The sequence below is a fragment of the Nyctereutes procyonoides genome, unplaced genomic scaffold, assembly GCF_905146905.1.
Source record: "Nyctereutes procyonoides isolate TBG_1078 unplaced genomic scaffold, NYPRO_anot_genome, whole genome shotgun sequence".
Lineage (NCBI taxonomy): Eukaryota > Metazoa > Chordata > Mammalia > Carnivora > Canidae > Nyctereutes > Nyctereutes procyonoides.
Window position 1 is genome coordinate 4,655,958 of NW_026575160.1, and position 24,733 is coordinate 4,680,690.

The window sequence follows — 24,733 nt, forward strand, 5'->3', positions numbered from 1 at the left end:
TTAATAGTTTTTTTTTTTAATGTTTTGGATAAGAATCCTCCATCACATTTGTCTCTCACAGGTATATCCTCCCACCTTTTGGCTTGTCTTTCTTTTAGGATGACCTTGGCAAGGCACAACGTTTTAATTTTAATGGAGTCCAGCTTATTAATTCTTTTGTAGATCACGCCTTTGGCATTTTCTCTAAAAAAGGTATCACCATACCCAAGGTCAACTAAGTTTTCTCCTCTCTCCTAGGAGTTCTATGCTCTACATTAAGGTCTATGATCCCTTCTGAATTTTTGTAAAGGGTAAAAATTGTGTCTGGATTCATTCTTCTCATGTGAATGTTTACTTGTTGCAACACTATTTATTGAAAATACTACCTTTGTTCCATCGAATTTCCTTTGCTTTTTTGACAAAAATCTGTCATTTACATAGTTTATTTCTGGGGTCTGTACTCTGTTCCACTGATTTGTCTATTCTTCCACCTACCAGTTTTGGTAACTGTAGCTTTACAGTAAGTCATGAAGTTGACTCAGTCCTACAACTTTATCCTTCTTCAATATTGCACTGGCTGTTCTGCACTTTCTGATTCTATATAAAATCTAAAATCAGTTTTCATCTACAAAAATACTTGCCAGGTTTTTTGTTGGAATTGCTTTGAGTCTACAGACCACATTGGAAGAACTGACATCTTGGCAATATGAAGTCTTCCTATTCATAAATACAGAATAGATCTCAGTGTATTCAGTTCTTTAACTTCACTTAGAGTTTTGTAGCACTCCTCCTATGGATCTAATACATAATTGGGCAGGTTTATAAGTATTTTATTTTTGGGGCCACTAAACCCAAATGATGTGTTTCAATTCAAATTCCACCTGTCCATTTCTATTATACAGTAAAGTGGTAGACTGTTGTTTAACAACCCTTAATTATCCATCTTTTCTACAATCGCTTATTTTCAGTTTAATTCTTCCAGGTTTTCTTCCAAGACAGTTATGTTACCTGCAAAGAAAGTTTCATTTTTGCCTTTCCCACAGTACTTATTTCCTTTTCTTATTAACTAAGAATTCCAGTGCAATGTTGATAAAGGAAAGGCAAAAGAGTACATTTTTGTCTTGTTGCTGATTCATGGGAAACTTCTAGCTTAGCATTAAGAATGATGTTAGATGGGAATCCCTGGGTGGCGCAGCGGTTTAGCGCCTGCCTTTGGCCCAGGGCGCGATCCTGGAGACCCGGGATCGAATCCCACATCGGGCTCCCGGTGCCTGGAGCCTGCTTCTCCCTCTGCCTGTGTCTCTGTCTCTCTGTCTCTCTGTCTGTCTGTCTGTCTGTCTCTCTCTCTCTCTCTCTCTCTCTGACTATCATAAAAAAAAAAAAAGAATGATGTTAGCAGGGGAGTCTAAGCAGTTTGTTGGTTGAGCGTCTGACTCTTCATTTCAGCTCAGTTCATGATCTAAGTCCTGGGATGGAGCCCCACACTGGGTTGTGGGTTCCCCACTCAGCAGGTGTCTGCTGATCTTCCTCTCCCTCTGCCTCTGCTTCTCACCCCACTCGCATGCACATGCACACTCTCTAAAATAAATCTTTAAAAAAGAAAAAAATTACGTTAGCTGTAGGTCTTTTGTATATAAATTGAGGAAGAACCCCCTCTACTCCTACTTTGCTATAATTTTATGAATAGGTGTTGGATTTTGTCAAATACTTTTCTTGCATCTTTTGAAATAATTTTTTTTTCTTTTTCTACCTGTGATTGTGATGGATTGTAGTTGATTCTTTTAGAGATGAACTAGCCTTGAATACTTGGGATAAATCTCAGTTGGCTAAAGTCTTAAATTCTTTACATACATTGTTAGATTCCACATGCAAATGTTTTGTTGAGGTTTTTTTCATGTATGTTCATGACATAGTGATGGGTTTTCTTTTCCTGTCATTTTTTTAAATTTTATTTATTTATTCATAAGAGACACGGGGGGGGGGGGGTAGAGACACAGGCAGAGGGAAAAGCAAGCTCCATGCAGCGAACCTGATGTGGGACTTGATCCCAGGACTACAGGATCACACCCTAGGCCGAAGGCAGGCGCTAAACCGCTGCGCCACCCAGTGATTCCCTTTTCCTGTCATTTCTTTGTCTGCTTTTACTAGTAGGTTGGCATCAGAATGAGTTAGCACTCCCTCCCTCTGCTTCTATATTCTAGGAGAGGATATAGAGCATTGAAATAATTTCCTCTTTAAACATTCATTAGATTTTACAAACAAAAAATTTGTTAGATTTTAGATTCATTTTCAAATGAATCTGGACTTCATGCTGTTTTGGAAAATTATTGATCTATTTCTTTAATAGACTTAAGTCTACTCAGTTTGCCTATTCTAATGTGAGTTTCAGCAGATCATCTCTCTCAAGTAATTGTTCCATTTCATCTAGGTTATCAACTGAGGGTAGAGTTATTCATAATATTCTCTCATTATTCTTTTAATTTCTATCAGTTCTATAAAGATGTCCCCAGGTCCCCAGTTAGTAATTTTAGTATTCTCTTCTTTGTGCAGTGTACTCTATTAATCTTTTCAAAAAAAAACCAACTTTTGGGTTTGATTTTTGTCTTACTGTTTTCCATTTAACTCATTTCTGCTCTAGGTTTTATCATCTTCTATTTACTTAGGAATTTTTTTGGTCTAATTCCCTAATATGGAATTTTAGATTATCATTTAGATGCTTCTTTTCTAGAATTCAACACTATACATGTACTACATGTACATTCAACACTATATATTTTCCTTTAAGGACTGCTTCTGCTGTATTTCAAAATAAGTGTTTCCATTTGTGTTTTAGTTCAAAATTCTTTAAATTTCACATGCACCTGTACTATTGAGGACAGCAGTCTGTCCTGTGGCCTCACTTCTGACCCATCTAAAAAGAGTTGCTGATTTTTCAGTTTGCTCAACTTTTTGGTTGTTCATCAAAAAGACTGACCATTTCTAACTCTTTGCATGCATAGGAAAATAAAAGCTCCTCCATGCACTCTTTCTCAGGATCTGGTGCTCCACCACAAAACTGGGAAGTATATTGGGACGCCTGAGTGGCTCAGCAGCTGAGCATCTGCCTTCGGCCCAGCGCATGATCCCAGAGACGGGATCAAGTGACACATCAGGCTCCCTGTATGGAGCCTGCTTCTCTCTCTACCTATGTCTCTGCCTTTCTCTCTCTCTGTGTGTGTCTCTCATGAATAAATAAATCTTAAAAAAAAAAAAAAACTTGGAAGTATAGTGGGTAAACTGAAGACATAGGATATAGTAAGCATGATATCCTAACACAGAAGTGGAGTCTCAAGATGATTGCTATCACACGGCAGAATGAGAAATCAAGGCAAAGAAGGCATTGTGCCTCTATAGGAGTAGCACCTACAAATGGAAAGAAATTCATAGACACAGTTTAAGAACAAATAGAATCTCTTTGGAAAGGACATGTACACACTGTCCTTGTATATCCTATTGAAAAAAACTCATGCAACATTTATACAATATAATGTAAAATGCAACATCAGTATTATATTCCCAAGAAATATATGCTTCCAAGTTAAGGATTTTGTCTCAAAACATACATTTAAAACTTTCAAAAAATGGGATGCCTGGGTGGCTCAGTGGTAGAGCATCTGCCTTCAGCCCAGAGAGTGATCCTGGAGTTCCAAGATCGAGTCCCACATCAGGTTCCCTGTATGGAGCCTACTTCTCCCTCAGCCTATGTCTCTGCCTCTCTTCTCTCTATCTCTCATGAATAAATAAATAAAATCTTTTAAAATAAATCAATAAAAATTTTTGAAAATTAAAATTTTCAAAAAATCAATCTGATATTCTGGTGATAATTAAAAGTTGCAGAACTTTTAAAAGTCTAAACATGGAACTTGAAAGTAACAGTTTATATGTTACTATATTACAAAATATGAACTCTGTCATCACAGTAAAGGTATTAATTTTCAATTTGTTTTTTTTTTAACAAATTAAAGGAACTTGCCAACTGTATATTAAAATTTATAATCAGTCCTTAAAGAGTTTGCTGAATTGATGGAAGTATATGTGCACTCAAGAATTTGAGGCCACTTTACCAAGCATTGAAGAGTACGGACACTGAAGTCAGATGAAGTCAGCTGGATCCCAACTGTGATCTGTCCACATGACAAGTCATGGAGAAGATATTTAAGTAGTCTGTTACTTGCTTTGTTCCGTTTTGAGAAGTGGAGAATGAAAATTACTAAAAGAAACAGATACACGAGCTGTCTGGTGTAGTGTCTAATTTCTGGCTATTCCTTGATAAAGTCTGGATATTAGTTATGAATTTAGATAATTAACTATACAAACTGGGGTTTCATAAGTAGCCAGAAGCTTTGGTAATACCTAATGTTTATGTAAAGTTCCACTTTCCTTATACCAATATTGGAGTATCTCTAACCATGTGTACTGAACTTCTCCTTCTGCTTTCCCTTACATCCAGTTTCCATCAAGAAAAATGAGAAAAATTATGATTGTAATTGGAATTATAAAGGCAGAAAACGAGAAGGTAAGTGTGTATAACTACCATGAATTCTCAATTGTGACAATTATAGTAATGTATACTCTTCATCTATTTTAAAGTACTCTGTAAGTCACACATAGTTGAAGCTTTTTGTTATCTATATATTGCTTTACTATTTTTTCTGTGTGCAGTAGTAAAGTTCTATGACCAATGCCAAAGTAATAAACCTCCCATACTTTCCAGTCTTTCTTCATGGATCTTCACTCCACAGTTGACCTCCTTCCCTACCCTTTCTACTATATCATCCTGTTATGCTGCAATACATGCAAACTCATTATGTAACAGGTTCATCACCTCCTAGACCTGAAGGTAATACCAAGTGCTTCACATCAGTTTCAAGTGGTATCTACTGCCTTTCCCAACCACCACTTACTTCCAGATGCCCACTGTCCCTCCATGAGAAAATCCTATCCCTCCAGAATTTATGCCACCTGACAAAATCTTCTAACCTTCATAGTACTATCATCTCTCATTACTTCACAGGCTCCACAGTTTTAGGTAGATGGATCAATATTCATTTTTTACTCCAACTACTGACATTACATTGGCTGAATTCCAAGTTTATATACAAAAACTTTCAAATCCTCTAGAAGCTTCCTTGACCTTTTATCTTCACCTCAACAACTACTTACTGTAATCAATCCTAGAAACGTGGGGGGTTTTTTGACATTTAAGACCTTTATTAACAGGTGCTTATAATTTATTGACTTTTTCTGGAAAAAAAATCAAATTGTAAACTCTTATTGCAAATTAAAAATGAGGTTACTAAAAATCTTGACCAGATATGAAACAGTTTGAAAACTTTTAAAAAGGTGTTGAGAAAAACGAGACTTTTTTCAAACACATTATCAAAAGGATGTCTTTAGATAAAAAATAAAAGTGCCATGTTGCATAGATGAAACAGATAGTTCTACTATCTATCTGGTCTATGGCCAAAAAGCAAGCACTTAAGATCTTCAGCTCCAGTCTTTTGTTCTTTCCTACACTGGAATTTCATCTTCATTTCTTCGTGTTGGATGACTAAACCGGGTGATGGTAGAGGCGGATTGGTAAATCCGTATTTGCTCAGCCCCACCCTGCTCAGCCTCCAGAGCAGATGGATTCTAAGCTGTTGGATGGGCTGCTTTTGTCTGTCATCTTGTGGTTTAGGGTTTTCTGGGCATCCACTGTAATTGAAGCTGCAGCAGTACTGACGCTGAGGTGGCCGCTGACCTTGGGTCTTAAGTCCTTCACATTTTCTTTATGTTCTTCATTATCCTTCTTGCTAGACTGTCTTTGTTCGGGAGACCCCAGAAGGATGGCTGTCTATAACCTCCATAACCACAGTACACATTGTCTCACTGGTCCACCTTGCTCTCCTGCGCCCTGGTTGTCAGCACATTCTACCATGTTCTCCCTGCACAGGAGTGTTTAAATACAGGGCGGGGGGAGGCCCACAGGGTCTCTGTAGTAGTAAGGTGGGAACCGCCACCTGCAGTAGGGCCTGTGCTGTGGTGCCTGGCCTTCGCAAGCACTCTCCCATCCCTCAATCTCTCCCCCACTTTCACTATTCTGGTAATTCCACTGGTAACTGCATGGATGATCACTGCAACATTGAAAGGGTCTACACTGCTTACCATCTGCTGCATATTTACTGCCTTGCACCAGAGTTCCAGTAGGGCCTGTCCCATTTGCTGCCTCTGCACCCTTTTCTCCATCATCATCAAACTCCATCTTCTCCATGTCCTACACGTGAAGATACTTTTGTTCTTCTTTATGGCAGTCTGGTGTACAAATATATCTTCTTTGGTGTTCTTTGTTAAGGAAACCATATCTGTTTCTTACACTGAACCATTTTAACTTTCCCAAAACCTTTGATGGGATTAGCTTATTGACCCCTTCTGCTGGCACCACGGCCCTTGTTGTCCCCTTCGATTTGGGCAATGCTGAGCAGGGGTAGGGGTGGCTGGTGGGTCCCAGTGACCAGGACTGACCCAGCTTCTGTGCAGCTGCATCTCCTCAGGTGTGACAGTAACTAACCTTGAATCTGCTCTCCGGCTCATCCTACAGACCCAACCCTCGAAACTTTTATTTTTTCCTTTTATCCTATGGATCCTTTATTTCAATTGCTTTTGTCTTTTTTTAATTCAAGCATAGAGACACAAAATGTTACATTAGTTTCAGGTACAGTGATTCAACAAGTATATACATTTTGCTCGGGTCACAAGTGTAGCTACCATCTGTCACCATAGGACACTTTTACAATACCATTGACTACATTCCCTATGCTGTACTTTTTATCCTAGTGACTTACACATGCATTAACTGGAACTCTGTGCCTCCCAATCCCTTCATCCATTCTGCCAGCCCCACATACATATCCCTTCCTTTGGCAGTCACCTGTCAACTCGAGTTTACCTGTATCTGTGGCTCCTCTGATATTTTTAATTTCTACAATTCAAGTCTCTGACCAGAACCTCCGATCCATCATTTCTTTTACTCTCTCCTCACATTAAACTTGCCATTTTACCTCACTGAGACCTCCAACACTATAAAATTACCATTTGATCTTGACTGGAAAACTTTTATTTTCTTAGACTGCCCTTAAAAAAAAAAAAAAGAATCAGCAAACTATAATAGAAGGCATTAAAAATTTATCAGTAGTTGCCTCCATCTATTATCTATCTATCTCCTTTATAGACTCCAACTATAAATCAATCATTGTTCCATTCCCTGCATTTTCAATTTATATTTTTATCAGTTTTAAGTGAACATAGTTTGAAGAACCAAATATCTTTACATGATTTCTTACAAGAAAAGTTTACCTCACCCCCTTCACTCAATTTGTCTCCCCCAGATACAATTATCTTTCCTTCTTTCAACTGATTTAGTATTTGCTTCCATGTTTAACAATCAACTATTGTTGCAGTACAAATATACGATCTCAGTGGCATATGGTAATAAGCTTCTATCTCAGTCACAAAGCTAGGAGTTGGCTGAGATGATTGTGCTTCAAGCTGCAGTGCTGTGAGCTGGCTGTAGCAGCTCTGACCCATTGATCACCCTCTGCAAGACTGGAGGGGCTGCAACCAAACAGTGTATGCCTTCCTAACGGCAATACTGGAACCACAGCAGAGCAAGCCCAACTGTAAATCACACTTAAGCCTCTGCCTATATCATGTCTACTAAAATTCAAAGTCAAGAGACCCAAACCAGAATCAACCACCAGGGAAATATATTTCACTCACCAAGAGGCCAGGGCCAGAGCACATGAGCTGAACAGCGTCAGACAACTGAAAAACTGGGGTCAACTAACCTACTTACCACAACATATCTCTAACCATACTTGAGATACTACCTTTCTATCTTCTGAATTGGCCCCTCTATTGAAGAATTAATTCTGTCCCCTCTCCTCCCAACCTCATACACTAATACTTACCATTCCCCGTCACTCAAAAGTCATAATTTTGGTTAAATCAGCCATCACTGACTATGTAAACATTCCTCTCAGCTAAGTCATATAATTCCCTTCTTACACATTCCTTTGTCTTCCCTGGAATTAGATCTTTTAAACTAAGTGTTTGGTTTTCTATATACTTATGACTCATTCAACAGCTAACACTTAGGTATTTGTTTAGTTCTACTCTTAAGATGTTTGGACACAAAGCACTTCCCCAATTTTATATTCCTGAAGTTATCACCCTTGGAGTCTTCTGAGCTTTCTCAATCAACATGGACTGTTTGTTCTCTGCTAGTCACATAGTTATCAATCTAAAATCTGCCTGTACCATCATTGTGGGGATAACCTACATCTCTCCTGCCATGGATCTCTTATCTTCTGCATCCCACGTAGTCTGTCTTGAATTACTACTACATTTTTGTGGAACAAATCCTGTAATAGTTTTCTGAAAAGAGGTAAGTTTTTAAATCACTTTTTACTGCCTCACTTCCTTCTCTTTAGTTTGCTTTTTTTTTTTTTTTTTGACAACTTTTGTTGTTGAATATTGGTTCTTTGATTGGACTTCTAATTTTCTCTTTCCTGTATTTCATACTTTTGTCCTTTGGGAAAGAGTTTCTCAGATTTCCTTTTTATCCTAGATCTTTTATTCTCTAAATGGTTTTTTGGTGTTTTGGGTTTTTTTTGTTTGTTTGTTTTTAGCATTTTGAACTTGTTTCATGTTGGCAGTAACTTGATCTTTTTAATGACATTTACTTAAAAAAAAAATGCTGCTTTTCCAGCCTATTTGCTGTATCCTCCATGTTCTCTTTTGTTTCATTCTCTATCTTCCACAGTAATTCTGTGAAGAGCATTCTTTAAATGGTCCAGTAATACTTGTCAGCCTGTATTTAAGAGTGGAGGATTCAAAAGCTATTAAGCCATGAGGGTAGAGTTGGATTTTGCAAACAGTAAGCTTCACCATAGTGTGAGGGGATCAAATTGTTTATAGGGGAACCTCTGTAGTTAGTATTTTTAGGTCTTTATTTTTAAACTGGATAGATTCTCCAAACAAAATTCTTTCAATATTCAGCCAAGAAGAAAAGCAAAGCCACAGGATACTGACTGCTGATTGGGGCAAGGGCCATGGCCTTCCCCATTGAGCCAGTAGTAAGCACATGGTCTCTGAGTCACTATTTCAGGCAAGGCAATCATTCTTCTGCTGTACCCAATGTTTTCCCAGACACAGAATACTTCACCCTCCATCTTTTCTTGTCTCAGGGTAGGAATTGAATTGTGGAGAGGAGAGGATGAGTTACAGATCACACTGCTTCTTTAACAGTTTTTAGCAATCTCTCCTTAAGTTCTCCACTCCCACTCAGTTCTAAAGGTGCTGTCAAGCCCTCAACTTTTGGGGAACGCTCCTGTAGATCATTTTAATTCCTAGCTTTCCCTATCACTCTCTTACAATTGAATCTTCTCACATCTAGTGTGCCAGTTACTATTAATTCGCCTGCTTTCTGGCTATTTGTTTACCACTGTCCCCCCTTATTATCCTTATTCTGGGGGTCTGTTTCTAATCACTTTCTAGTAGATTTTTTAAAGATTTTGTTTGTGAGAGAATTAATGAGCATGGGGAAGGGCAGAGAGAGAAGCAGACTCCCCTCTGAGCAGGGAGCCTGATGTGGGGCTCCATCCCAGGACCCCAAGATTGTGACCTAAGCCAAAGGCAGACGTTTAATAGACAGCCACCCAGGTGCCCGGCTTTCTAGTAGCTTCAAATTAGGTTTCAGGAATTATCAAAATTATCTAATTGTTCAGTTAGGTTTATCCAGAAGCTGGAGTATGTGCATTTTAATTTCAAATTGTTTTCCATAAAGGTGGTTTCAATTTATATTCCCATAAACAGTATATGAGAATGTAGCAAAGTTGTTAACATGAGGCCTCAGAGGGATTGAAAGACCTATGAATAAAAGTATTTTGTGTATAATGCAGTTATTTTTCTGGGAAAGGATTCCTCCAGTCTGAACTTTTATAATACACACTGAAGCTTGGATCCATTGTTTTATGGTAATTTTGTCATAGTCCATGGCTACAAATAATCCAATTATCTATCTATCCTTCCAGCTTTAACATCATTCACAGTATTATTTTTGCAAGGCAGCCTGGGAAGTTTGCCCAACAAAAAACAATATATACATTAGAGAAAAACTAAATCAAAGGCATGCATGCACAGGTTTCTCACTCTGCAGTTACAGATCCATGCTCAGAATGTTTCAAGTAGAAACAAAATAGCCTATCTTACAATTAGGTAAACAATGAACACCTGCATTCCATTTATCATCTGAAAATCAAATTTTAAGCATTTTGCATACATTTACATTGTTTGAATTATGCAATGTATTCTAGAATTGCACAGAGACAGTTATCCAAGAAGTTTCGTTCTTACAATTTATCAGATCATTTCATGAATAAATAAGCAATTTCAGACGAAGTCCGTATGAGGCTGATAATATAGAAGCAATTCTCATGCTTCAGGAAACAAATTACCAACGAAACTGGCCAAGGACAGGATGTTTTTGTGTACAAGTTTTTAAATGAGTTTACATAAAATTATACTCCTCAGAGGTTTAACTACCTATAAACTGAAAACAAATGGTCAATGTATCACATTTTTGCTAATTTTACCCAATCAAAATTCTTTATGAACTTAGAGACAAATACCATCCATACGTATCGGTTGACCACTACCCTAGAAGATTTTTATTTCTTCTTTGGCCTTCAGATAAATGAAAAAATTAAGATGGGAAAATGAATTACACCAATAATTCTAAAATAGTAGTACATTTAGCCATTCTGTTGACCTTCACAATCAAATATTGTCAAGCACTATTAAAAACTTTCACTGGAATATTCTATTATTCACTCTTATGGATCATCTTTGGAAACGTAAACTGATAAAAGGCTAGTAATAAAATTAAGATTAGAATATTGCCCAGAAACACATTGAGTGAACATATTACACATGTATTATCCAGACCATATAAATTAAGGAAAAAATGGAAACCCTTTGTCATTATCCCACCTCAGAGACAAGGCAGCTTTAAATTTATGAACAGAGAACTATTACAAGGCCACTTCTAGAATATCAAGAGATCATGGTATCTGAAGTAAGTCCAGGAAATTCAAAGAAGGGAGAATTCAAAGCTTCAAGTTATTTCAATAGCTATATGATTGGTGACATGGTTACCCAGACTGAAAGATATAGAATAAAGAGGAGACTAAGCTATTGGCATCAGTTACATCTAAGTTACCTGCAAGACATCTAGTAAAAATATTAAGAAGTTGTAAATACATACCAAACATTCATGAGGGAAAACATGAAAAGGAATGATCAGAAAAGGTGAAGAACATCTGGACATTTACTAAGCAAATATTTATGGAAAATTTACCAAGCATGAAATACTACAGATACTGAGAAGGAGGAATAAAGCTGGGAAAAATCATATAGGCAAATTCAAAACAAGGAGATCACAGGCTTATCAGAAGTATGTTCATAGGCTGGGAGAACCAAAGAGAACCACCAATCATTTCTTGAGATTATTTTGTTTTAATTGACACATTGTGTAAGTTGCAAAAAAAAAAAAAATTAACTGGAGTTCAGAGTAAGCAATTACAACTTTAACAATCTGCTTTAAACCTTAGACCCTATCTGAAGTTCTTTATTGACAAGTACAGTTTTAAAAATAACCTACCTTCTACCCAACTTGTCCAATAGCTTCTTTTTTTTAATTTTTTTTTAAAGATTTTACTTACTTATTCATGAGAGAGAGAGAGATAGAGAGGCAGAGACATAGGCAGGGGGACAAGCAGGCTCCATGCAGGGAGACCGATGTGGGACTCAATCCTGGGACTCCAGGATCATGCCCTGAGCCAAAGGCTCAACCACTGAGTCACCCAGGCGTCCTGTCCAATAACTTCTTTCTGATCCAGTCCTTGTAATAATTTAGTAGACTCAGTCTTCTAATTTTCTCTTATTTCCCTTGATAGTTTCACACCTTTACAAGTCTTTCACTTTGCAATTTAGTTCCCTCAGCACTCTTAACTGACACATTATCTATGACACTCTTTTTTTTTTTCATAGACTGTTCTTTTGGGTCTATATCCTCCAATCATGAGACAAGTCATATCTAAGAGTGGGAATTAAAGCCACCTGAACAGTACACCACTGCAGTGAAAATCAACCCCCAAATAGCTAATTCAGCAATAAAATGAAACTAAGGACTAATACATACAACAGGATGAATGAATCTCAAAATCATTTCACTTTACTGTAATAAACCAGACACAAAAGACTGCACATCTTTGATTTCATTTGTATGACATGATAGACGGTGAAAAACTCTAGAGACAGAAAACAGATCCATGATGGTTCAAGTTTGAGGATACAGAAAAAGAATTCAGTGTAAGTTTGGCCATCTGATTTGTATTATCCAATAGAAAGCAGAAGTGACGACATCCCAGTAGAAAATCTGAGCTTTAAGAAACCTGTGTTTCCACTTTCTTATACCTCTGCCATCTCCATAAAAGAATATGCCTGAAGACTGCTGGTCAAAGAAGAGTGAAAAATGGTAAACTGTTCAGCTTATGTACACCTCCAGTGTGAGGCAGAGCTACCCCAAAATGCAGCTATCTAGCCAAGTCCATGATCAGAACCTCAGCTAACCCATAGATACATGAGCATAAATTGATTAACGATGAACTACCATGTTCATGGATGGTTTAGCACACAACATTGATAGAGCAATGGCAAACTAAGTTGTTGAAAAAGCTTTTTTTTTTAATTTACCAACAACTAGGAAGACCTCAATGAATATATTATTAAATAACTCTAAATAATAAACCACAAATATGTGCAAGAGGAGTCTCAAAAATGTTATACAAAAAGTCACATAGAAATATTACCATTATGGTTCTCTTCATAAAAACATTCAAAGCCAAACAATTTTAGGACACTTTGCTTATGTATTAAGACTATAAAAGAAGGCAAGAATATTATTAACACAAAATTAAATAGGAGCAAAGAAACACAATGAGGACAGGGATGCAAACAAAAAAGAGCACACTAGGGCAGCCCCGGTGGCTCAGCGGTTTAGCTCCGCCTTCAGCCTGGGGTGGGATCCTGGAGACCCGGGACTGAGTCCCATGTCGGGCTCCCTGCATGGAGCCTGCTTCTCCCTCTGCCTGTGTCTCTGCCTCTCTCTCTCTGTATCTCATGAATAAATAAATCTTTAAAAAAAAAAAAGAGCACACTAAAGATGTCTAATAATATACTTGCAATACCTCATAAGCGGATGATAAAAACAAAATTAAACACCTCTTTGTCTTTAAATCAGTCTATCAGATATTTAATACATACTAAGGAATGTATTATATCAAATATGCTTATTAACACACATATCCACAAAAGTCTTGCTGAGCAGACCATGAACTAAGATCTGCATACCTGCCCCTCCTCCACAGAGAGCTAAACTGCTATCCCTGGGCAGGATGAACTTCACAGCACAGACAGCTACAGATTGGAAAGGAATTATTATAGCAGGATCACCTGGGCACACTAGAAGATCATCTAGGAACACCAGTATCATAACATTTCTTCTGTAATAATTAGTATCCTATTCTGAGGAATGTGATAAAACTCCTTAGTTATACAAGGAGTTAAGATTTTGTTATCAACAAGTATAAAACAAGGGAGTGAAAACACAGCCCAATAAGTAGATTACTTTCTGCACAGTCTCTGTATGTTCTATGGATTGCATCATGGATCAGCAGAGTATGCCACTGGCAAACAACAATGACTCCAGGCCATCGGATCACCCTTTGATGTGCCTAGACCCTTGTGTATCATATACTACACTGGCCCTTGCCACTCACACTGTCCATTATGCAAGAAAAAGGAGATAAGAGACAGTGTTATCTGCCCACGATATAACAAATGAGTTGTCGAAGAACAATTCTAATGTCATACTCATTTTTTATCTCAGTAGTAGAAATGCCTAGAACATTGTGAGGTTTTTAGTACTGCCCTAATTTCCCTGCTTTTGTTCCCATGATTAGGACATCATCAGATGACATACTATAGACTTGAAATTATTTTTAGTACATATATTGGGACCCCACTCCCCCCTTTTTTAAAGGAAATGCCTAATCCACAGTCTTAGCTAAAGAAGCATCAACCTTGTTTTACTTCCTGTCATTTTATTTCCTGTTCAATCTATTGGTAGAGACCTATCCTCAGAGTAGCCAATCTATCAGATGATCTATGGCTTATGATCTGAGTGAATAAATAAAACAGAGTAAATCACATTCCATCTGCAAGAAATTTGAACTACAACATAATAAAATAATCTGCAAGTTGGGCAAGGAAGCCAAACCTAAAAAGGTGCACATTCTTCTTATGACTGAAGAGTTATAGTAACTAAAGCTCAAGTTACAGGAAACAGAAATCAAATTAAGCAGAGGAACAGCTTAAAAAAAATTGATTTATCATAAAGCAACAAAAAATCTGGCTTGAACAATGGTCTCAACAACTTGCCAGTTACCAATTATATTGTTCTAGAAACATACAGGTCTTTCTTTAAAAACTTGAAGTCTCTCTTTTTTTGCAAACATGAGATAGGGAGATTCCCTGGACATTGGAAAGTTACAGCATCACTAAGAATTCTTAATAGAAGCAATTACCTTAAAATTCTCCCACAAGACTGGTGACTGTGTAACCACAAGAACATCACTGATGATCATTTGTAAGGATGGCCATTTATTCAAAAACCTTTTCCAAACCAAAATGACAAGTATCAGACTGAAACACTCTAAGAATACACCCTAGTACCTCTTTCACAATACATGTGAAACCTGCAGTCTCAGCTTAACATCGGCATGAACATGAATAGAATCTTCTATGGTATTTAGTGGTTCTAGAGTACCTTACATTATCTAAGATTCAAAGGATTTCTTTTTTAACTGTAAATACATGTACACAGAATACATCTACTATGCAACCAACATCAAAAGGAATGATACTTACTCCTTTTAAAATCACATGTTCAATAACAGTGGACTTGGCAACATAAAAGGAAATGATAGTCCGTCCAAAAACTGTTAGAAATTTAATCTTTATGCTAAAAAAATGGTCTAATAACACTCCTTCATAACAAAGATTAGAATATATTTTAATTAAGAAAAACTAGAGGAGGGATCCCTGGGTGGCGCAGCGGTTTGGCGCCTGCCTTTGGCTCAGGGCGCGATCCTGGAGACCCAGGATCGAATCCCATATCGGGCTCCCGGTGCATGGAGCCTGCTTCTCCCTCTGCCTGTGTCTCTGTCTCTCTCTCTCTCTGTGTGTGTGTGAATATCATAAATAAATAAAAATAAATTTAAAAAAAAAAAAAAAAAACAAGCATTACCTTATGGTTGGGAACCTCCTTATAAAAAAAAAAAAAAAAAAAAAAAAGAAAAACTAGAGGAAAAAAAGTTCAGTAACAGCACTAAGAATTTAGGACTCCTACCCACCCTCAGGTCTCATTCCTCTGAAGCAAATCCAGTCCCTCCTTGATTAATAATTATTATCCCCTGAGTGTTGACAGTTATTCCTTGTTATTCAATGTAAGCAAAAGCACATTCTTTCCTCCAAAGGATTTTCATGATACTAAACAGACATCTAACAGACACAGGCCTAAATACAAAAAAAAAAAAAAAAAATCAAAAAACCCAGCTGATTAGTTATCATTGTGAAAGTAAGAGTAGAAGGAAACATATATAGAAGCTAAAGAAGGAAATTTCTCTTAAAATGTGGGGATGTCCTAGGATTTAGATCATCTGTCCTACAAAGCCCATCACAGAGGTACTGTTTCTCTAGGGAATCCTCATATAAGATTTAAGAGCCATCAAATCCACTATGAGCTAAAAATTATCTTAATTTGTAGGCACTGAGACGACAGAAAAGCTGAAGCAACATTCCTGGAAAGAACTGACTTATATTTCATTAATTTTGCATGTGTAACGTTTTGAGGTTAAGATAGAAATTCAAAACATACCTGCAGCATTTTCCCCAATCTTGTGGTGTTTATGTTGTGTGGGTTTTTTTTTTCCACTAAGTGTGCTTGTGAAAGATAACTCTAAATTGGATCAATTTGGGACCAACTTTGTCTAGCGCCTGAAAACTACCAAATTATGAAAAAAAAAAAAGCCATTTTCTTTTCCCTGGCGAGTTTCCACTTGCCTTGCTGCAATGTCAAAGCAAACCAGGAATTTGAATCTTGATGTCTTTCTAGGTTGTAACAGAGTGAAAATAAATGCCTGGAATAGGACATTGCAGTTCATTTTTACATTTTAACTTTGTCCCATTTTTCCTCAAAGAGTAGAAATATTTCACAGCATCTTTTCAAGTATCCACCTGACAGAGATAGTTTTCCTTTCTCATTTCCAATACTGGGGAGGGCTCCAATTCACTCCAGGTGAAATTATCTTCAAATAGATCACAGCCTAGGGAGAAACAAGGGAAGGTGGCCAGGACTCAAGTAACAAGCACCTTGAGTTCTGTGGGTCAGAGTGCATCTTGTGCAGCCAAAAAAAAAAAAAAAAAAGGTAATTCCTAGGGAATAGCTGTTGGAGATAAGCACGTGCTCTCCCCAGGGTAAAGTACTCTTTCTTTCAAATAGTCCTTTCATTCAAAACGTTCCTTAAGGTAAACAGTGTTTTTCATCTTGAAATTTTTATGTTAGTATATCTATGTCAATATGTATGTATCCTTATCTACATATATTTTATCAATATATGCACTAAAGAGGAAGGGGAAGCTCCTTGGCTCAGCAATAAAGGTGCAATGCGCAACATCCACTCATCCTACCTTACTTTACACAGAAGTGGAAATTCAGCACAGGACAAGGGTGTGTCCCATTACAGACTTGCTACAAAATGCTAGGCCACACTCAGCACCACACACTGCTCTTGCCTCAGGCTACATTCCTCTCCGCCTGTTACTCTCTTCTCCACTCTCCATAAAGCTCAGAGGCTTCCTGTTCTAACTTCTCTCATCTATTTTTAAAAGTCACATATGTATTTCACATTAGACAGTAATTAACCACACTCACTATAGAAGCCTTAGTGGGGGAAAAACGTCTCCCAATTCATCTAGGCTACCCCGAGGGTTTTTCTATTTCTTTTTTTAAACTTAATTCAGTCTCTTGAGAGATTCTAGAACCCTGCTGTAACTTTTAACTGAAGGATTTATACATCCTAGATATTTCATTATGTAAATACTCTGGTTAAATGAATAACAATCTAAAGAGAGTACATTCAAAATACCACCAGTCTTGCTTCAAATTCTGTTAGAAACACTCAAGCACTATACCTTGTGTAGTCAGAATACTCTTGCGGACGAATGCATAAGTTGCTGCTTTGTTTTTTAACAATCAGATCTGTCTGTACTTACATCTTGCTGATGAAATTCTCTCTGCTATATTTTGAGGGAGAAAACAGTAATTTGGTTGTTACAGGTTTTTTTTTTAATGTTTTTATTTACCTTTTGACCACCTTCATCCATTTATCCTACCTACTCCTCACCTCCTACCCTGGCAACTACCTATCCCTTCTCTGTAACCATTAGCTTGAGTTTTGTTTTTCAGATTCCACATGAGACAGATTCTCTTTATTCACCATCTATAGGCACTTTGGTTGTTTCCATGTGTTGGCTATTGTAAATAATTCTGCAATGAATGTAGGAGTACAGGTATCCCTTTTGAGGGTTTTGCTTTTCTTTTGAGAACTACTCAGAAGCAGAAGTGCTGAATCATGGTAGTTCTTTAACCAAGTAACCTCCATATGCTTTTTCTAGTGTGGCTGCACCAATTTATGTTCCATCAACAGTGCAGAAGGATTCCATCTTCGCATTCACACCAGCCTTTGTTATTTCTTGGCTCTTTAATAATGGTCATTCTGACTGGTGTGAGGTGAGAGCTCATTGTGGTTCTGATTCTCATTTCCTTGATTTGTCATATTGAGCATTTTTTCATGTACTTGTTGGCCAGCTGCATGTCTTCTTGAAAAATGTATTGAGATTATCTGCCTATATTTTTAGGTATTTTTCTATTGAGTTGTAGGGGTTCGTTATTTTTTATATAAACTGCTTATCAGACACATGATTTGTAAATATGTCCTCCCATTCAGTAGGTTTGTATTTTGTTTTTTTCCCCTTCACAGTGTAGAAGCTTTTCAGTTTGATGTAGTCTCACATATTTCTATGTCTACTGTTCTTGTTTTTGGTGTCAGATCACATCAAGGAGCCTACTACCTCTGCAGGCTTATAGTTTTACGGTCAGGTCTTATGGTCAAGCCTTCAGTCCATTTTCCAGTTACTTTTTGTGTATTGTACAAGATAGTCATCAAGTCTTCACATTATACATATGGCTATCTGGTGTCACCAACACTTATTGGAAAGAATGTCCTGTTCCATGTGTTCTTGACTTGTCATAAAGTGATCATATACATGTATGTCTATTTCTGGGCTCTGTTCCATTGATATTATGTGTGTATGATGATAAGTGTTTTAGTTACTATAGTTTTGTAATGTAGTTTGTAGTCAAGAAGCATAATGCCTCCACATTTGTTCTTTCTCAAGACTGCTTTGGCTATTCAGAGTCTTTTGTGGTTCTGTACAAATTTTAGAATAATTTCTTCTATTTCTGTGAAAAATGCTGTTGGAACCTTGATAGGGATTGCAAAGAATCTATAGATTGCTTTTGGTATGGACATCCTAAATATTGATTCTTCTAATCCATCAGCATGAAAATTTCTCATTTACGTCTTCAATCTTCTTCCTTACTATCCTTGTTTTCAATATTTAAATTTTTCATCTCATTGGTTAAGTTGTTCCTATAGATTTTTAAGATTTTTCCTATAGATTTTATTCTTTTTGATGCAATTGTACGTGGGATTTTCTTAGTTATTAGTATATGGAAACAAGTCTGTGTTTTGATTTTATCTTCTGTAACTTTATGGAATTTATTCATTATAATAGTTTTTTGGTGGACTGTTTATTACCTATGACATGTATCATGTCATCTGCAAATGAGTAATTTTCTTCCTTTCCAATTACATGCTTCCCCCACTTTTTCTTCTTCTTAATTGCTGTGGCTAGAACTTCCAAAGCAATGTTGCAGGAAAATGGGTATACTGAGCTTTCTCATGAGTAAATAAATAAAACCTTTAAAAAAATATTTAGTTGTCAATTTATTAACCCCTCATTATATAAGAAGTATGGTTATGAGGTAGCTTACAAAACTAAGTACATTTCTACTATTTAGCAAAGTATGTAAGTATGCCTTTACCTCTGTTACCACTATTCACGTATGCTTATCTTCTCTTTAACTTTAGTTGAAATAAAAAGTTAAAGTGAATAAAATTGCCAAGAGGTCCACCAGTTTCTTGTGTAGAAATGTATTTGTTTCCTAGGGTATTACCAGCAGAACATGCTCCATAAGTGAGTAAGTTTGGGAAATGCTAGCTTAAAGTTTAGCAATTTCACTTCAGTCTTTGGTAACAAATATCCATTTTAGAGTGGGAAATATCAGAAAGGGAGACAGAACATGAGAGACTCCTAACTCTGGGAAATGAACTAGGGGTGGGGGAAGGGGAGGTGGGCAGGAGGTGGGGGCGACTGGGTGACGGGCACTGAGGGGGGCACTTGATGCGATGAGCACTGGGTGTTATTCTATATGTTGGCAAATTGAACACCAATAAAAAATAAATTTATGAAAAAAACGAATATCCATTTTAAATATTCAAGTCAGGAATATTATGTCTATTATTTCCCAAATATTATTTTACCATGAGACCTTTTCCCAAAGCTTATCTTCAAGAATATTCCATAGAACACAAGTTAGAAAATGATTTAACCCTTCTGAGCTCAGCATTTTCACTCTTTTGCTACAGAATACACTCAAAATCCCCACTGCCTCCAATCAGGCAAATCATATTTAGTGGTAATTAAAAGGCAAAACAAGGCACAAACGTACATTTTAGAGAAGTATATTTCCAACTTAAAGAAAAAGACATTTACAAGATGTTTATTTAGTATCAAAATATAATTAGTAATTAACATGATGGATATGGCAAGCAAACAGTATATGGTCAGGAATCAACTTTGGTATATTTGGCTGTTGCATATTTGACTTGACACTCCTAAACTCAGAAATCTGAGACAACAGTCATGTAAAAAAAAAAAAAAAATCAAGTAATATTGTTACTTGTTGAAGGTACTAAATCAAGTAATATAGTTACTTGTTGAGGGCACCAAAATTATTTTCTCCATAAAAGCAACAAGAACACTGACAGATATTAAAATTAACTTCTTCAGAACTCTGGAAATTAAAGCCATGTGACAGTCTATGGAATGTTTGCTCCAGTAGCTAATGCAGGATCTTGGATTTAAAAAAGAAGAAGAGGGGATCCCTGGGTGGCGCAGTGGTTTGCCGCCTGCCTTTGGCCCAGGGCGCGATCCTGGAGACCCGGGATCGAATCCCACATCGGGCTTCCGGTGCATGGAGCCTGCTTCTCCCTCTGCCTGTGTCTCTGCCTCTCTCTCTCTCTGTGACTATCATAAATAAATAAAAATTAAAAAAAATTTAAAAAAAATAAAAAAGAAGAAGAAAACACAGTGAACATGTGGCATTTTAACTTACCCAGCTCTCCCCAACCCCCACCCGACAGTCTCTTCAGAGCATCATGGTCATCTTGAAAACCAATAGCCTGCAACCACAGTGAAAAACAGAAGCCTAGCAACTACTGGATATGGCAAAACAGAACTGGAGCTTCTCCAAATTCTAATCCCCAGGTAACTGCCATAGTTTCATCCCTTCCCCTGTCCCCAAGTTCCCTGAAAAACCTAAATTCCAAGTTTTGTTTTTATTTGACTTATGTCAGAGATTTCCAGCACAGTGTTTCCCCGGGAGCATGTGCTAAAAATTATCAGCAGTAATTGCTTACCACAGCAGTCCCTAATATGGTGGTAGCAACTGAAGCAAACCATAAGCTAACCTGAACCATTAAAAGAAAAAGCTGAAGAATGACATGTCCATACAAGGCTTTGAAAAGCTCAAATGCTATTCCCAGGTATCTATTCAAGACCATGAACATGCAGAGGGCTGCCCACAGGCCCAGGAAAGACCTGAGAAGGTCCTATGCTCTTACTTCTGATTCATCTTTTACCTCTTCACAAGCAGCAAGTGAGAACAAAGTCAGAGTTGTAAACCACTTCCCTGAGCATACCAAGTGTGCCCCTATACATAGACACCAGGTAAAGCATGGAACATGCTTTGTTCCGATATTTAAGGAAATCTGTTATCGTTAAGTGACCAAACTATTCCAGCAGAGAATTCACTGGCTACATGTGACAACAGAAAAGAATACATGTACTACAGACTTCAAGTAAGTCATTTAACCTATCAATAGTACAAACACATATCTTCAACAGGAAACTCTAGGAGGGGTGGGTTCGATTTCCAAAATTGCCATATTACTAAAAAGGGCCAATTTTCAACAAAATTAGCCAATACGTCAAGAAACAAGAGCATATGTAAAGAAAAAAAAATCATACAATTGTCCTGAGGAAGGCCAGACTTTAGAGTTACTAGATACTCAAAGTATTTTAAATGTGTTTAAATGAGCCAAAGGAAACCATGTCTGAACTCCCTGAAGACAGTGAGAGAACATATTCTAAATGCTAAAAGGCAAAAGACTGTCAACCAAGAATTTTATGTACAAAAAAAAAAAAATCCTTCATAAATGAAGTACAATATTCCATGTAAGCAAACAGTAATAGAATGTTTTACTAGCCAGCATAGTCTGTAAGCAAAACCAAAGGGAGTCTTTTGAGGCCAAATGAATTAACATTAGACAGCAACCTGAATCTCCATTAACATAACGAGTAAAATTAACTACTTACATTAAAGACAATGTATTTTGTACCCCTTTATTTTTATTTTATTTTTATTCATTCATGAGAGACACAGAGAGAGAGGCAGAGACATAAGAAGAGGGAGGAGAAGCAAGCTCCATGCCGGAGCCCTATGTGGGACTTGATTCTGGGACTCTGGGATCATGCCCTGAGCTAAAGGCAGAGGCTCAACTGCTGAGCCACCAAGGCAACCACCCCTTTGTCTGATTTAAAAGGCAACTGCAAAGAACAGTAATCATAAATAAGTATAGAAGGTATACAGTGTATTAAGATGTCATTTTTATGATAATACAGCATAAAACAGAGAATCCAGTATTGCTTAACCTTTTGTTGTCAATTTACATGTTTTTTTGTTTTTGTTTCAATGCTGAAGAAGTTTTAATTTTAAGAAAATGTATGAGAGACCCACACATTTGCAGTCAGCACTCAATTCTCAAGTAACCAGTTTGGGAACTTTATAAATTTTAGGGGCCTAAGAATGATACTAAAGTATGTAGAATTAGCCATTTTATATATCAGAAATCCACTTTTTAACAGTACAAGCAATCTGCTGCTAGAGACAATATTTACTGAGGTTATTTCCTTCCAGAATCCAAATAATTTCCTTGAATTCTCCACATCAAGATATAAAGATTTTGTTTAGGTACTGCTAAATTCACTTCCCTATAAAAATGACTTCTTAAAGCCCATCGTATATTTAAGCGTTCCGATATGTTAATAAACACTTGTAGTAAACTGCCATACCGAAACAAGATAAACAAGAGACAATACATTTCAACTAAAAACATAAACTTGTTCTATCATTTCTTCCATTTTTTTTTTCTGTTTTGTACCAGTCTCCACCTACTGATAGGAATGCTATCAGATACAAATGTCCAGGGGCATTCACCTGGGCCCTGGTGGGCCTCCCACAGGCATCTCCTGTCTCCAAACCAATGTTATAACTGGATCAACCCTGGGGGTCTAAGATAACAAGACACCCTTCAGCAACAACCATCAGGAAACTTAGGGGAAAAAATAAAAGTTTATCACTTACAAGACTTGGAAATGACATAGTGCACCCAGGGCTTTATAGCAAGGTCACAGGTAGAGAGCACACATGCACAGGTAAACAGTTCTGCTGTATTGAGGTCAAGCATGGGGACTTACGGTCTTGGAAGCTCAGTTTTTATCGGTAAATTTACAATATAAATGGAAGAATTTAAAGCACAGGAAGTGAAAAGTGGCCCTAAAGGTCAGTACTACAAAGGAAGTTAAAAAGGGAATTAGAAAATAAGGAGAAAACAGACAGGAAAGTTTCTCGAGGAGTTGATATTTAAGCTGTGATCTAAAAAATGAAATTAAGCCAGAGTATGAGAAAAAGCACTTGTGTCAGCCGAAAAAAAAAGATATGTGACTAATCAGACTTGTAAAGCTCCTAATACCACCAGAATATTACAAGTTCAGCACCTATTTTCTTCAAGCCAAAAAGTTCTTGGTAAGAAGAAAAAGAAGTTAAAAATAAACTTTAAAGGAAAAGCAGAAGTAATATCTAGTAATTGTGGACTACTGAAGATTTAAGTGTTGACCATATTTTTTTTTTCATTTCCCCCGTAGAATGATATACATGTACCCTTGCCACTATCTCAAATCTGAAGTGTACCGGCTCATTGCACTGATGTGGGGACTGGTCACATGCCTTGCCTTGTCCAATGGAATGAGAATGGTAGTGGCATTTTGATAGGTGCATGCCTATTGCTAATGAAGCATCCCATCTTTCCATTTCTCTTCTAATTTCTGCCATTGTTATAAGAAGTTCTCTAAGGTAGCTGCTGCCCGTTCAGCCTGGGCTCAAGAAACACACAGAGAGCAACCTGAGAACAGCCCTCCAAGCAAGGAGCCACATATACAAGACCAGACATGACAAGAACAACCCCATCAAGCCCAACCTGGATCAACCAACACCCAGCCCATCTGCAGACAGGCAAGCAAGAATAAATAATTGTTATTGTTTCATGCTATGAGTTTTGGTAATCTCTGCACATAAGAACAGCTGACCATCATTTCTAATATGAAGCACTGGACTAGAAAATTTCACATGGGTTAGCTCATCCAAAGTTCCCTTTGAGATAGGGCAAATTAGTATCTATTTAACCATTTAAGAAAATGAAATAAGGAGGGGCACCTGGATAGCTTAGTTGGCTAAACATCTGCCTTTGGCTCAGGTCATGGTCTCAGGGTCCTGGGATCTAGCCCTACCTGGTCTGTCTGTGCAGTAGGGAGTCTGCTTTCCCTTTCCCTCTGTGCACGTGCTCCCTTCTCTCAAAATTAAATTTAAAAATCTTAAAAAAAAAAAAAAGTGAGATAAAGAAATAGATTGTGTTTGAATATTGGTTCTTAATCTGTCAAACAGCAAAATTTCAAAGATATGTGGACTTTTATTACTGTTATAGTCCCCCAGCCCAGAGCTGGCTTCAGTATACTAACAATAGCATTAACAAATAAATAGATCATTATCTTGTTTCTAGTCTAGCACTTAGGATGTCAGTTACAAAAGAGAAACTGAAAACTAATCGGGGTCTCCTGAGTCTTTGTTCCTGCTCTCTCAGGATTTACTTTACCTGGAGGATGCAAACTAAACAGAGTCCTACCAAACCTTAATACCACTTAAAATTATAACACAGTTTCATCTTCCAGAAAATAAAGTCAAGAAGCAAGCAGCTACACTTAGGAGGGGGGGAAGGTGTGTAATTATACTGTTTATCATTTACACTGGATA

The 24,733-nt window shown here is 37.2% G+C and overlaps 1 protein-coding gene and 1 pseudogene across 1 annotated transcript in view; both read right to left on the reverse strand.

Moving 5' to 3' along the window:
* Nucleotides 1–24,733, reverse strand: part of CRPPA (CDP-L-ribitol pyrophosphorylase A) — a 297,138-nt gene that overhangs the window by 201,326 nt on the left and 71,079 nt on the right. The gene's annotated exons all lie outside the window — the stretch shown is intronic.
* Nucleotides 5,530–23,758, reverse strand: LOC129502909 (Y-box-binding protein 1-like; annotated as a pseudogene).